This window comes from Eubalaena glacialis, chromosome 8 (assembly GCF_028564815.1).
Source record: "Eubalaena glacialis isolate mEubGla1 chromosome 8, mEubGla1.1.hap2.+ XY, whole genome shotgun sequence".
In the NCBI taxonomy this organism is placed as follows: Eukaryota; Metazoa; Chordata; class Mammalia; order Artiodactyla; family Balaenidae; genus Eubalaena; species Eubalaena glacialis.
This window is the reverse complement of record NC_083723.1, coordinates 110,275,244-110,287,826: the sequence shown is the minus strand read 5'-3', so window position 1 is coordinate 110,287,826 and position 12,583 is coordinate 110,275,244. Positions and strand designations below refer to the sequence as shown.

General features: G+C 45.1%; 1 long non-coding RNA gene across 8 annotated transcripts in view; it reads left to right on the top strand.

Annotated features, from left to right (window-relative positions):
* Positions 1–12,583, top strand: part of LOC133096472 (uncharacterized) — a 117,684-nt gene that overhangs the window by 86,092 nt on the left and 19,009 nt on the right. For 6 of the 8 annotated variants that reach the window (XR_009701788.1, XR_009701785.1, XR_009701789.1 and 3 more), the window contains one exon: positions 2,799–2,934. The exons of 1 other annotated variant lie outside the window; for it this stretch is intronic. This is a non-coding gene — a long non-coding RNA (uncharacterized LOC133096472). Of the gene's footprint in view, positions 1–2,798; positions 2,935–9,816; positions 9,886–12,583 lie in introns of those variants that run through there. One more of the 8 variants, XR_009701787.1, reaches the window with a different exon arrangement.

Sequence of the window (12,583 nt, the reverse complement as noted above, 5' to 3'; positions counted from 1 at the left end):
GGGAAATTGAATTAAAGCCCCTGAAGGATGTTATCTCTATGGAGGAGAATTGGTCTGAAGATTTAGATTTAATTAATGATTGATTACAGTTCTTAACCATTCAACAGATGTATAGCATAAAGTGCATATAGCTAAAGATCAGGGAGGTAAAAGATTTGTAAAGTTACTACAAAAATATGAGATAGTTTGTGCTAGAATCCCTGAATGCTTCACCTATTTGTTTAAATCTAAAAAGAACCCCTCACCGGCTATTGAAAATGTTTGGAATCTGTATGTACTGTTTGATGTCTATCTGATTAGGCGATGTTACAAGGCAAATAAGCACTGTCAAACTAAGAGTGTTTGTTTTACCATCAAAAGGCCTTTGACTGCAGATTGGGGGTGGACTGTACTGTTAGGGTTAATTCCACCAGGCCTGGAATTAGCCTGAACAGTCTTACGAAATAAGAAATGCAACACCGTGATGATATGCATGATTTGCCCCTGGTATTGGTGAGGCCCCCAGAGGAGTATGGCACGGGGGCTGGTTACATAGCAAGAATGTCTACATGACCTGCTTAGGCAATGCTGGGGCTCCATGAGACTCTGGGAACTGATTCCCTTAAACTATTCTTGTTTTCTCATCCCTTAGGAAGTCCTCATTAGGACCCCAGTCATGTCTCCTTTTGCAACCGGAAGGAAGCTTCTCTTGGGTGTAGGACAGCAGAGGGGGGAGGTGGTGGACATGACAGTAGGGAGGAGGTGGTGCTTGTCCATTTTCTCCATGTATCAGTGTCTAAACATGCATGGAGATCATCCGCTAAATTTGAAAGGAAAAGTGTTGGTGATTTTAGGAGAAAGGAGAAGGCATAAAACAGTTTTGAAGGAGGGTAAGCAGTAAAAGACAGAGAGCAGAATTGGCCTCTTGGATTTTTTTTTTTTTTTCCACCAATCAATTTTCTTTTGCCTCTTTTCTCTTTGGCTGCTGGAAGCCGTACTGTCTTGGGCTTTTCTTTTTGGCCCTTTTCCCCACAATCCGTCAACAGGTCCCTTGTGGCCTGCTGGTGAATCTCTATTCACTGGGTTATGTGCACAAAGCTTAAGATCACAGCTGAAGTTGCCCTTCATCGTAAGATGGAAATTGAAGGATCTTGTTTTGATTATTTACAAGAAGAGGGGTTTCTCATGATCCCTTCCACCCCTGTCTCTCATGGTAATCTTTAAAGGAAAAGTCCTGGGGCTTAAATTCCCAGTTCTAGGGTTTCTCAGTGGTCATTACTAGCATTGTCCTTGACAAGGGAAGCCTGGAGACAGCCACAGCTGAGCTGCTGCATTAAAAATAATTAGGAGAGGCTGCCCCGCTGCCCGTTCTTCCCTCCTTCTGACCAAACAGATTTATTGGGCAGGAGGGGTTGGTGTAGCTCTGAAGGGGAGCTCATCCTAGTCTTGAAGGGGACTGACCAGCTCCTCACACAGAGCCATGACCTGGGCTCAAATGTGAGGGGGCAGATGACATGACAAGTTCTAGCGCCAGCTTTTCCACTGTCAACATGCCCTATCACTTAGCCTCTGTGAGCCCTCAGTTTCTTCATATGAAAAATAACAATGCTGTGGTGATTCTCAGCAGAGAGAAGGGACTGCCTGCCAGAACAGCTTGGAATGGTATTCTTGTCTCTTGGGAATAAAACTTCAGAGTCATTCTGACATACCCACCATCCAGTACTAAATGGCCATGAAGGGTCCCTAAGATATCTAACATGTAGTCTGGAGAACCAGCTCTGCAAAAGTAACCTGTGTTAAAGCTTGAAAATGTGGCTATCTAAAGGCTTGATACAGGGTGAACCTACGCGTTTGAAGGAATGAATCTAATGACTTTGGACATGGACCCAAAATTGCCCCATCCAGCTGAATGTGCATGCCAAACTTTGACCAGCAGAGGGCGGCACATACCTACATACCTGGCTTTCCAGACAAATCTGACACAAAACTGGCCCTCAGGTACTGTTTCTGGGGAGAGACAAACTAGCTTTAACGAAGGCTATTTGGGTGTATCAATTAAAAGCCATTTAGAACACAATCTGGAACTCAAGCCCAGGTCCAGAGCTAGACCAAGGCCATTTTCAGAACCGGGAAAATCTTGTCTTTGAATCCTCACCACCTCCTGTTTTGTCCCTCTTTTGCTTCTCAAAGTATGGTTGGGGGCCTGGCAGCATCAGCCTGAACTAGGAGTTTGTCAGAAATGCAGAATTTCAGGCCCCACCCCAGATCCACCGAGTCAGGTTCTGCATTTTCACAAGATTCCCAGGTGATTTGCGTTCGCATGGAAGTTTGAAAAACACTAGGGTAAACACCCCTTCTCTGCATACACCCCCCCACCCAGAAAGCCACCCGGTTCCCAGACCCCAGCCTCCCTCCCCACCCTCACCCACACACCCTACAACACCACAGAGGCTTTCCTGCTGGTTTCAGGCTGGAAGAGGGCCGGTGGTGTGGCCTGGAGTGAACAGCTGTGAGATTCCCTCTTCAGGACCTCAGAGTGTTTCCACCCATCCAGCTACGTTTGTCTTTAGGTAACTGCTGAGCAGGGGAACGCTGGGGCCAGATCCCCAAAGACACTGAAAGCCTGTCCACAGCCCACCGTCCAGAGCTGGTTTGCATAAATACAGAAATAAATGGCTTATGAGTCCAAAATGATTGCTTTGTGTATTACCATTTGGAACTTTATTCCTTAAAATAGTGGAAAGAAACAAGCCAGCCCCCTTTTCTTCCTTATGTCACCACAGGGAGCATGTCTCACACCTTGTGCTTTTCCTCCCCAGTTGCTCAGTGCATCTTTGAGGAAGGAGCTCTGTCCGGAAAGTTCCTCTCCCTGTCCAAAGCCTATGTTCTGGCAGAGAAGTTGCCATTAGCTTGCTGTGGAGGAGAAAGCAAACGGAAGCAAATTCCTCTTGGGGGGTGAGTACTTGTCAGGAGCTTCTTCGGGGGAGATTTGTCTTTCTGCAGAATAAGGGGTTTTAAGTTGTAGCCTCATAGTTATTTTGGTGAGAGAGTGTTTCCCCAGGACTGTCAGATGGGTCCTTGGAGATGGGTGCCCGGCCCCGGGACTGTGGGAGAGGCCTTTTGGGAAGAATGGCTGTCACCGTGGGAGCTGCTGCTGATACTGTGTGAATGCAGGGCACTGGCCTGGGAAGAGCTCGGCCTCTCCGAAGGCAGTGTGGGATGGAGGATGCCCCCACAGGTGCGAGACACTCTGTGCTTAGATAACAGAGGCAGGGCCTGCTGACACCTCCCCAGGCATCTTCCCCTCATTCCTCTCAGCCCTGCCTTTAGTCTGTGCCTTCCTTTCCTCTCCCTTTTGGAGGGAGATGGGGTGGGCAGCGGGGGTAGAAAAAGAATACAAGACAGGAAGAAAGCCACTGTATGAATTCCTGAATTCCCTTCCTTCAGGAAGTACACGCAGGAGAAGGGGAGGAACTGATAACAGGCCTGCTCCAGGCCCAGACTTGGAGGTATCTGTGAAATAGGAGCACTTTCTTTCTTCCTCCCTCCCTCCCCTCCTCCCTTCCCTCCTTCCTTCCCTCCCTTCTGTGTCCCTGTTCCCTCACGCTGGGCACTTTCTTCCCTGTTTCCTCTACACTAAGAAGCAATTACAACATGAACTCATCCTGTCAACAGGGCATGCCTTCGTGTGTCGTTTTCCCCAATCCCTCCTCCCTACAACTCACCTGAGTGTTCCAGGTCTCTCAAGCCTAGACCCATGGGTGCTCTGCTCTTTTCTTCATAATCAAACCCATTGGAAATGTATTCACCTTGAGCCATAAATGATCCATGGATCCTCAAGCTACATCTTTCCGGCTATTTGCATTTAAAAGCCTGGAGCTGATGGGACTTCCCTGGTGGTCCAGTGATTGGGACTCCGGGCTTCCACTGCAGGGGGCGGTGGGGAGGAGGGGAGGTTTGATCCCTGGTCGGGGAACTAAGATCCCACCTGCCAAGCAGCACAGCCAAAAATTAAAAAAAAAAAAAAAAAAAAGCCTGGAGCTGAGTTGAAATCTTGAGAGTGAATTGGTAGAGAAGGTCTGAGAGGTGAGGCAGGTCTGTTATTCCATCTGCAGAGAAGGCTGGATTCCAAGGGAGAGTATATGGGGAGGGGGTGCTGAGTACGTCACTCATCTCAAGGGTATTTGCCTCTTCCTATGGCCCCTGCTTTTGAATTTTCCCACCTGGAAAAGGGCTGGACCTAAGGTAGGCATTCAACCAATATTTCAAATGAAAAATAAAATGGAATATACAGTGGCAACAAAACTATAGTCACGGTGGTGATGGTGAGTTCTTGGGTAAATAATGTCTATTGAAAAAACTGACGTCGTGAACACTGAATTATCGATATGACATCAGAGATGGATGATGTGCATTGCCATCAACGTAGCAACCCTGGCCATTGAACCTCTGAGTCTAACAAGATTTGTCAGGGTAAACACATTACTTGTAAACAATCAGAGAAAAGTTGAGAAAGCTAGTTTTAGTGTTTGTGATATTCAGTACCGTGTTCCATGACATGTGGAAGGCCCTGCACCCCCGTGACAAACCCATGGCCTTTGCTTCTGTGACTCACACTGACGCCTTTGCATGGTCTTGCACAGCCCCTAACATGACTGCAGCTCTTCTGTGCAGGCCCAGGGCCTTGTGTTCTTTGCTTCCCCGCAGAGGGCCTGGGACAGGGCCTCACATAGAGTAAGTGCAGTCCTTGGGGAATGAATGGGCCCAGAGTCTTCTGCTTCCTGGGTGAGGATAGAAAACAGCCTGTGGGGGCTTCCCTGGTGGCGCAGTGGTTGAGAATCTGCCTGCCAGTGCAGGGGACACAGGTTCCAGCCCCGGTCTGGGAAGATCCCACATGCCGCGGAGCAACTAAGCCCGTGCGCCACAACTACTGAGCCTGTGCTCTAGAGCCCGTGAGCCACAACTACTGAGCCCACATGCCACAACTACTGAGCCCGCATGCCACAACTACTGAAGCCCATGTGCCACAACTACTGAGCCCGTGTGCCACAACTACTGAAGCCCGTGTGCCACAACTACTGAGCCCGTGTGCCACAACTACTGAAGCCCATGTGCCACAACTACTGAGCCCACGTGCCTAGAGCCCGCGCACCGCAATAAAGAGTAGCCCCTGCTCTCAGCAACTAGAGAAAACACACGTGCAGGAGGGAAGACCCAATGCAGCCAAAAATTAGATAAATGAATAAAATAAAATTTAAAAAATTTTTAAAGAAAGAGAAAAAGAAAACGGCCTGCATAGGGTGGAAAAATGCCTACAAGCAGGGGAAGAGGAGGCATCACTGGGCGGCCCCAGGGTGTTCAAGCCACCTGTCGGCTTTGAGGTCAGAGACTGCCTGGGCCGCGGTGGTGACAGTCCCATACCATTGGTGAGATCCCCAGTGACACCTGTCTTCGCCTTCCCTACCTGGCAAGGGTCTCTCGTCAGCTAGGTGTAGACACCATGTCTCCTCCCCTATGAGGCCCTTCCTGACCGCTCCGGGCAGCAGCCAGGAGTCAATCACTAAATCCTTTGTGCTTTCTCAGCATTTTGCTCAGACCACCTGAACCTTGCTAAGTGTGTGGGCTTTAGCCTCTTCCACTAGCCTGAAGCGTCCGAAGAGCAGGAGCCACGCGCAGTTACGTTCTCTCGGCTCAGCGCTCACTCGATGAAGACAGTCAACGTTATCTGATGGGTAGATGAACGAGTTAAGAACTGAATAGATACAGTAGCCATGGTGGGCACAGTGGGAAAGAGACTGGGGACACCTTTCCAGATGATCTTTAAAGGCTTTACAGAAGGAAACTGAGGAGATGCTGGCAAGGCACATAACGGATCATTCTTCAACCGCAGAAGCGCTTGAGGTAGATACAACCTGTGCTTTTTAGTAAAATCTGTGCCCCTTTATGGACACAGGCTGGGTCTGAATTTCTGTTCTACATCTCCATGGCTCTCCTACTCACTCTGACTTTCATCACATTCATCTCCTGGGTCAGACGTAGTACACCACATTCAAAGTCATGTTCATAGGTAGGCACAGCACATCATGTATAAGAGCAGCTCTGCTTCCCTTGCCAGCGCCTACCTCCAAGTAGATGCACCCAGACCAGTTATCAGTTCTTCAGAGAGAGACAGAGTAACCTGTGGCTAGGAGCTGACTTAGGACCAGAACTTTCCTGGATGACTCTGCCTTGTTACCAGTGTTACCCAGTGTTGGCTGGGTGTGAGAGCCCTCTTGGGAGGGGCATTTACCTGCAGCCAGGCTAGAGGCTGAAGCTCTCATTGCCAGAAGGCAAGATGCTGAGCAGGCCTTTCTGATAGGAACTTCAGGACACCCCTACAAGTGCCTGATGGCCAGCTCCCAGGGAAAGACAAGTTGGCCTAGGGAGACACTGTCCCCAAAGAGGTTGATGTGTTTTATTCATGGGGGATTGTTTGAGGTGTAGAATAAAGGTTCAAAGCTTGAACCGAAGCCGGCTCTGAGTGATAGGGGCACAGGGAAGAGGAAGTGTCCTCCCCAGCAGCCCTCTGCAGCCCACTGAGTCTGCTCCTTGGGTCAGGGTAGGCCCAATCTGAGAGGCCTGAACATAGTTTCTTATTATCCAAAAACTGATATAGGTTAACAGAAAAGAGTCGAGAAACGAAAACAGTCCTGTGTCTACTGTAGAATAAAGAAGCAGCTCAACCCTGCTCCCTCAGAAGAGTAAGCAAATAATCAATGCAGGGTGTTTCTGTAATTCTGGCATCTCTCTTCAGCATATAATCACATAAATTATATGAGCAAAACTAGATTAGGGCTTGGGGTAGAAATCGCTTTATACTTATAGTAACACCATGAAAATTGTTATCAGTGCAACTAAGCTGGGTCTTGGGAATTATTATAGATATTATTATTAGAGATCATTAAATGCAGTGGGATCCTGAGAAAGCATGATCTGCACCTGTGGGGACCCAGGTACATGCTGAGGGGGCCTCAAGAGCCTCTGCATGGTGCTATGATCCATTTGCTGGATAAAGCCATAAGGGGACATTTTGGAACCAATAGTCAGGTGTGAAAAGAGAAGGAAAGACCAGGCCTCACTTTTGAGGGGCAGTGTTTGGGGTGGGCAGGGAACTTTCCTGGGGTAGAAGCAAGTCGAGGTGTCAAGGCTTAGGGACACTGACTTGATTATGTATTCAAAGCATGACTGGGGGGCTTCCCTGGTGGCGCAGTGGTTGAGAATCTGCCTGCCAATGCAGGAGACACGGGTTCGAGCCCTGGTCTGGGAAGATCCCACATGCCACGGAGCAAATGGGCCCGTGAGCCACAATTACTGAGCCTGCGCGTCTGGAGCCTGTGCTCCGCAACAAGAGAGGCCACGATAGTGAGAGGCCCGCGCACCGTGATGAAGAGTGGCCCCCGCTTGCCGCAACTAGAGAAAGCCCTCGCGCAGAAACGAAGATCCAACACAGCCATTAATAAATAAATAAAGCACACCTAGTATAGTGTATTCAAAAAAAAAAAATTGATTTTCTCTAATAGATATAAGGCTATTCAGGTTATCTAATTCTTCTAAAAAAAAAGCATGACTGGGGTGGGAGAAATGTACTCTCGGGTCGTCCTCCATCTGGACCAACAAAACTAACTCCAAGTTTTAGAAGAGATGTGCTTGTCTGACACTGAGGGATGAGCTAAAGAAAAATCATTTTAAGAAACTAAAAGGGGGGCTTCCCTGGCAGTCCAGCAGTTAAGACTCTGCGCTCCCAATGTAGGGGGCACGGGTTCGATCCCTGGTTGGGGAACTAAGATCCCATATGCCAATCCGGCACACCACACGGCATGGCCAAAAAAAAAGACACTAAAAGGGAAAGCCCAATAAGAATTTTAGCGATGGCAGGAAGAGGACCCTTGGTGAGCATGGCCATAGAGTGACTTGGTCAACACAATGATGACGACTTTGGAAGGAAGGACACTGCAAGGGAAAGTAGGCCCACAACTGCTGAAGTCCCAAGCAGTGGAGCCACAGCAACACTGTGTGGAAAAGAACACCCCACACAGAAGGTGAGCACATGTCCAGCATCAGAAAATCAGCAGAGCCAGGGACTGACCTAGAGGTCCCAGCCAAACAGAGAACACCTAGAATCCTGGGGACATTGGGAGAGATGCCAGGGTACTTGTCATAGATGGGATCTGAATCTGAGAAAGTTTTTGTTTAATCTTAAAGGACAAGTTGTCCCCACCAAGCAGGAAGACTTGAGGACATAGAAGTATTAGCCACTATGACTATTATAGATACTATGGTTGTAAGGCATAACTGCCACAGGATTTCAGAGGTGTAAATTTAGCTGCTCACTTCTCTCTAGGCTTAGTTTGATCATCTGTAGCTCAATGAGTTTGACCGGACAATATCTGTTTCCTTCCAACTCTAATGGATTATGATGCTTAGAGTTTGGAAAGGAAGGAAACTCAGTAAAGTTGGATCCAATGAAAAAAACATGACAAGAGGCAGCAAAGGAGAGGTGAGCTTAAACTTCTTAAATAAATATGATAAGGTCACTTGTCAGGAATAATTCTTCCTAAGGTGTCCAAACTATCTCTGCCTGGGACCATGGAGAGTTCCTGATCACAGGACTTTCAGGGTTTTTTGTTTTTTTAAAATTTTATTTATTTATTATTTTTGGCTGCATTGGATCTTTGTTGCTGCGCGCAGGCTTTCTCTAGTTGCGGTGAGCTGGGGCTACTCTTCGTTGTGGTGTGCGGGCTTCTCATTGCGGTGGCTTCTCTTGTTGCAGAGCATAGGCTCTAGGCATGTGGGCTTCAGTAGTTGTGGCAAGCGGGCTGAGTAGTTGTGGCTCGAAGGCTCAGTAGTTGCGGCTCGAAGGCTCTAGAGCGCCGGCTCAGTAGTTGTGGTGCACGGGCTTAGTTGCTCCACGGCATGTGGGATCTTCCCGGACCAGGGATCGAACCTGTGTCCCCTGCATTGGCAGGCAGATTCTTAACCACTGCACCACCAGGGAAGTCCCAGGACTTTCAGTTTTAAAATCGGGAAAGTCCCAGGTAAACCAAGATGAATTAGCCACCCTACTTAGGACCTCAGATGCCCCCAAAATAATATTGCATGGAGTAAACATAGGAATGAGAACTAGGTACTTTAATACAAATAAATCGGAATTTGATAAATGAAGAATGTGTGTTCTTATAAGAAAGCACACTTAATAGAAAGATAACGCTGAACTAAAGAAGGAAAAAGCACACCTGAACAACAAATCTATGACTCTCAGAGAATATTTGGGTGTGAAAATAAAAGGAGAAAGAAATAGATATTGTATTATTCAGGGAGCATGCTTCCAAAAGCCCAGCCAGGCATATAATATGTATGATAGTTTACCAAGGCAAATCAAGAGCTTAAACAAACCCTAAGATTATTAGGCAAATTTAAACAATTATAAGAGTAATTGCCTTTCTGTTTTGAGTTGAAGGAAGAGGAGAGTAGGGTTTGCTTATTTTGTCTGGGGATCAGGAAAGTTGTTTTTCATGGGCTATTGCTGAGAGAGTATTACATTCCAAGTTCAGGATGGCACTGCTGGGACCTTCAACTTTTAGATTGCACATCTGAGGCATAAAGTTGTTTGTTGTGTACTATGTTTGGTATAAGTTTGTCTCACTGTTTCTCTACTAAGAACTCTTTTTAAATGCAGTTTGTTACTGTAGCACTTTTTACAACGAAACTCTACTTGAACAGTTCCAAACTGTACATACTGTATGAAGCTTCTCCTCTCAATGGGTTTCTTATTTCTATGTGGAATTTCATATCTTGCAGTGTCATGTAAATAAATGTTCTTGGATTGGAAGAATCAATATTGTGAAAATGACTATACTACCCAAAGCAATCTACAGATTCAATGCAATCCCTATCAAAGTACCAATGGCATTTTTTACAGAACTAGAACAAAAAGTCTTAAAATTTGTATGGAGACACAAAAGACCCCGAATAGCCGAAGCAGCCTTGAGGGAAAAAAACGGAGCTGGAGGAATCAGACTCCCTGACTTCAGACTATACTACAAAGCTACAGTAATCAAGACAATGTGGTACTGGCACAAAAACAGAAATATAGATCAATGGAAAAGGATAGAAAGCCCAGAGATAAACTCACACACCTATGGTCAACTAATCTATGACAAAGGAGGCAAGGATATACAATGGAGAAAAGACAGTCTCTTCAATAAGTGATGCTGGGAAAACTGGACAGCTACATGTAAAAGAATGAAATTAGAACACTCCCTAACACCATACACAAAAATAAACTCAAAATGGATTCGAGACCTAAATGTAAGACCGGACACTATAAAACTCTTAGAGGAAAACATAGGAAGAACACTCTTTGACATAAATCACAGCAAGATCTTTTTTGATCCACCTCCTAGAGAAATGGAAATAAAAACAAAAATAAACAAATGGGACCTAATGAAACTTCAAAGCTTTTGCACAGCAAAGGAAACCATAAACAAGACGAAAAGACAACCCTCAGAATGGGAGAAAATATTTGCAAACGAATCAACGGACAAAGGATTAATCTCCAAAATATATAAACAGCTCATGCAGCTCAATATTAAGAAAACAAACAACCCAATCCAAAAATGGGCAGAAGACCTAAATAGACATTTCTCCAAAGAAGACATACAGATGGCCAAGAAGCACATGAAAAGCTGTTCAACATCACTAATTATTAGAGAAATGCAAATCAAAACTACAGTGAGGTATCACCTCACACCAGTTAGAATGAGCATCATCAGAAAATCTACAAACAACAAATGCTGGAGAGGGTGTGGAGAAAAGGGAACCCTCTTGCACTGTTGGTGGGAATGTAAATTGATACAGCCACTATGGAGAACAGTATGGAGGTTCCTTAAAAAACTAAAAATAGAATTACCATATGACCCAGCAATCCCACACTGGGCATATACCCAGAGAAAACCATAATTCAAAAAGACACATGCACCCCAATGTTCATTGCAGCACTATTTACAATAGCCAGGTCATGGAAGCAACCTAAATGCCCATCGACAGATGAATGGATAAAGAAGATGTGGTACATATATACAATGGAATATTACTCAGCCATAAAAAGGAACGAAATTGGGTCATTTGTTGAGCCGTGGTTGGATCTAGAGACTGTCATACAGAGTGAAGTAAGTCAGAAAGAGAAAAACAAATATCGTATATTAACGCATGTATGTGGAACCTAGAAAAATGGTACAGATGAACCAGTTTGCAGAGCAGAAATTGAGACACAGATGTAGAGAACAAACGTATGGACACCAAGCAGGGAAAGCGGCGGGGGGGTGGGGATGGTGGTGTGATGAATTGGGCGATTGGGATTGACATGTATACACTGATGTGTATAAAATTGATTACTAATAAGAACCTGCTGTATAAAAAAATTTTTTTAAAAAGATTAAATTCCACCCTTTTCTTTACTTAAAAAAAAAAAAAAAGGGAGTAAGGCATTGCCCCATGTCCTCACCACCCCAGCTCCTTCCCTACTGCCTCCTGTCATGTGGGGTTGGTTTGAGCTCCTTTGGAGGAAGAGGTTAGATGTAAACATTGAAGAAGTTGCTTTGGTGAGAAACTTTGTAAGACTTAGGGCTCAAACAGTGGTGCTTCAGCACCCAAGTGGCAAAGTACAAGACAAAGTGGGCAGAGAACTTCCTCCCTACTTCAGTGTGGAACCCAGTTTCACGCTGGTTCCCTGAGAACTGGCAGCTTTGGGACCCTTAGGAGATGGCAAACTCCCCAAGGACATTGATACATCAGCAGTGAGGGGTGAGATGCCCTCAGGGGACTCTATGAAAAGTGTCATTAAGAATATACATAGGAAAATGATTCAGTTATACATACATATATGTGATGGCCATTATGACTGGTGTATACCACACTATCTTAATTACTGTGTAATAAGTCTTAAAACCAGTTAATGTTAATCCTCCAACTTTATTCTTTTTCAAAGCTGTTTGGCCATTCTATGTCCTTCCATATGAATGTGAGACTCAGTTTGTAAATTTCTATCAGTTTGTCAAAAACCCTGATGGGATTTTGATTGACATTGCATTAAACCCAGACATCAATTTGAGGAGAAATGATATCTTAAGAATATGAGTCTTCTAACCAATGGATACAGTTTATGAGTCTTCTAACCAATGGATACAGTTTATCTCTCCATTTATTTAGAACTTCTTTAATTTCTCTGAGCAATGTTCTGTCATTTTCAGTTTGTATCTTGTACATCTTTTGTCAGTTTGGTCCCTAAGTCATTCATATTTTTGCTAGTTTGCTGATAGTTTTATTCAGGAATGGATGTTGGATTTTTTCAAATGTGTTTCCTAAGACTATTGATATGATTGTGTATTTATTTCTTTTTTAGTTTATTTATGTGGTAAGTTAACTGATTTTCAAATGCTAAAGCAACTTTGCAGTCCTGGTATAACCCAATTTGGTCATGGGGTTTTATCCTTTTTATGTATTGTTGAATTTTATTTGTTACAATTTTGTTCAGAATTTTTGTATCCATTATCTTGAGCAATATTGG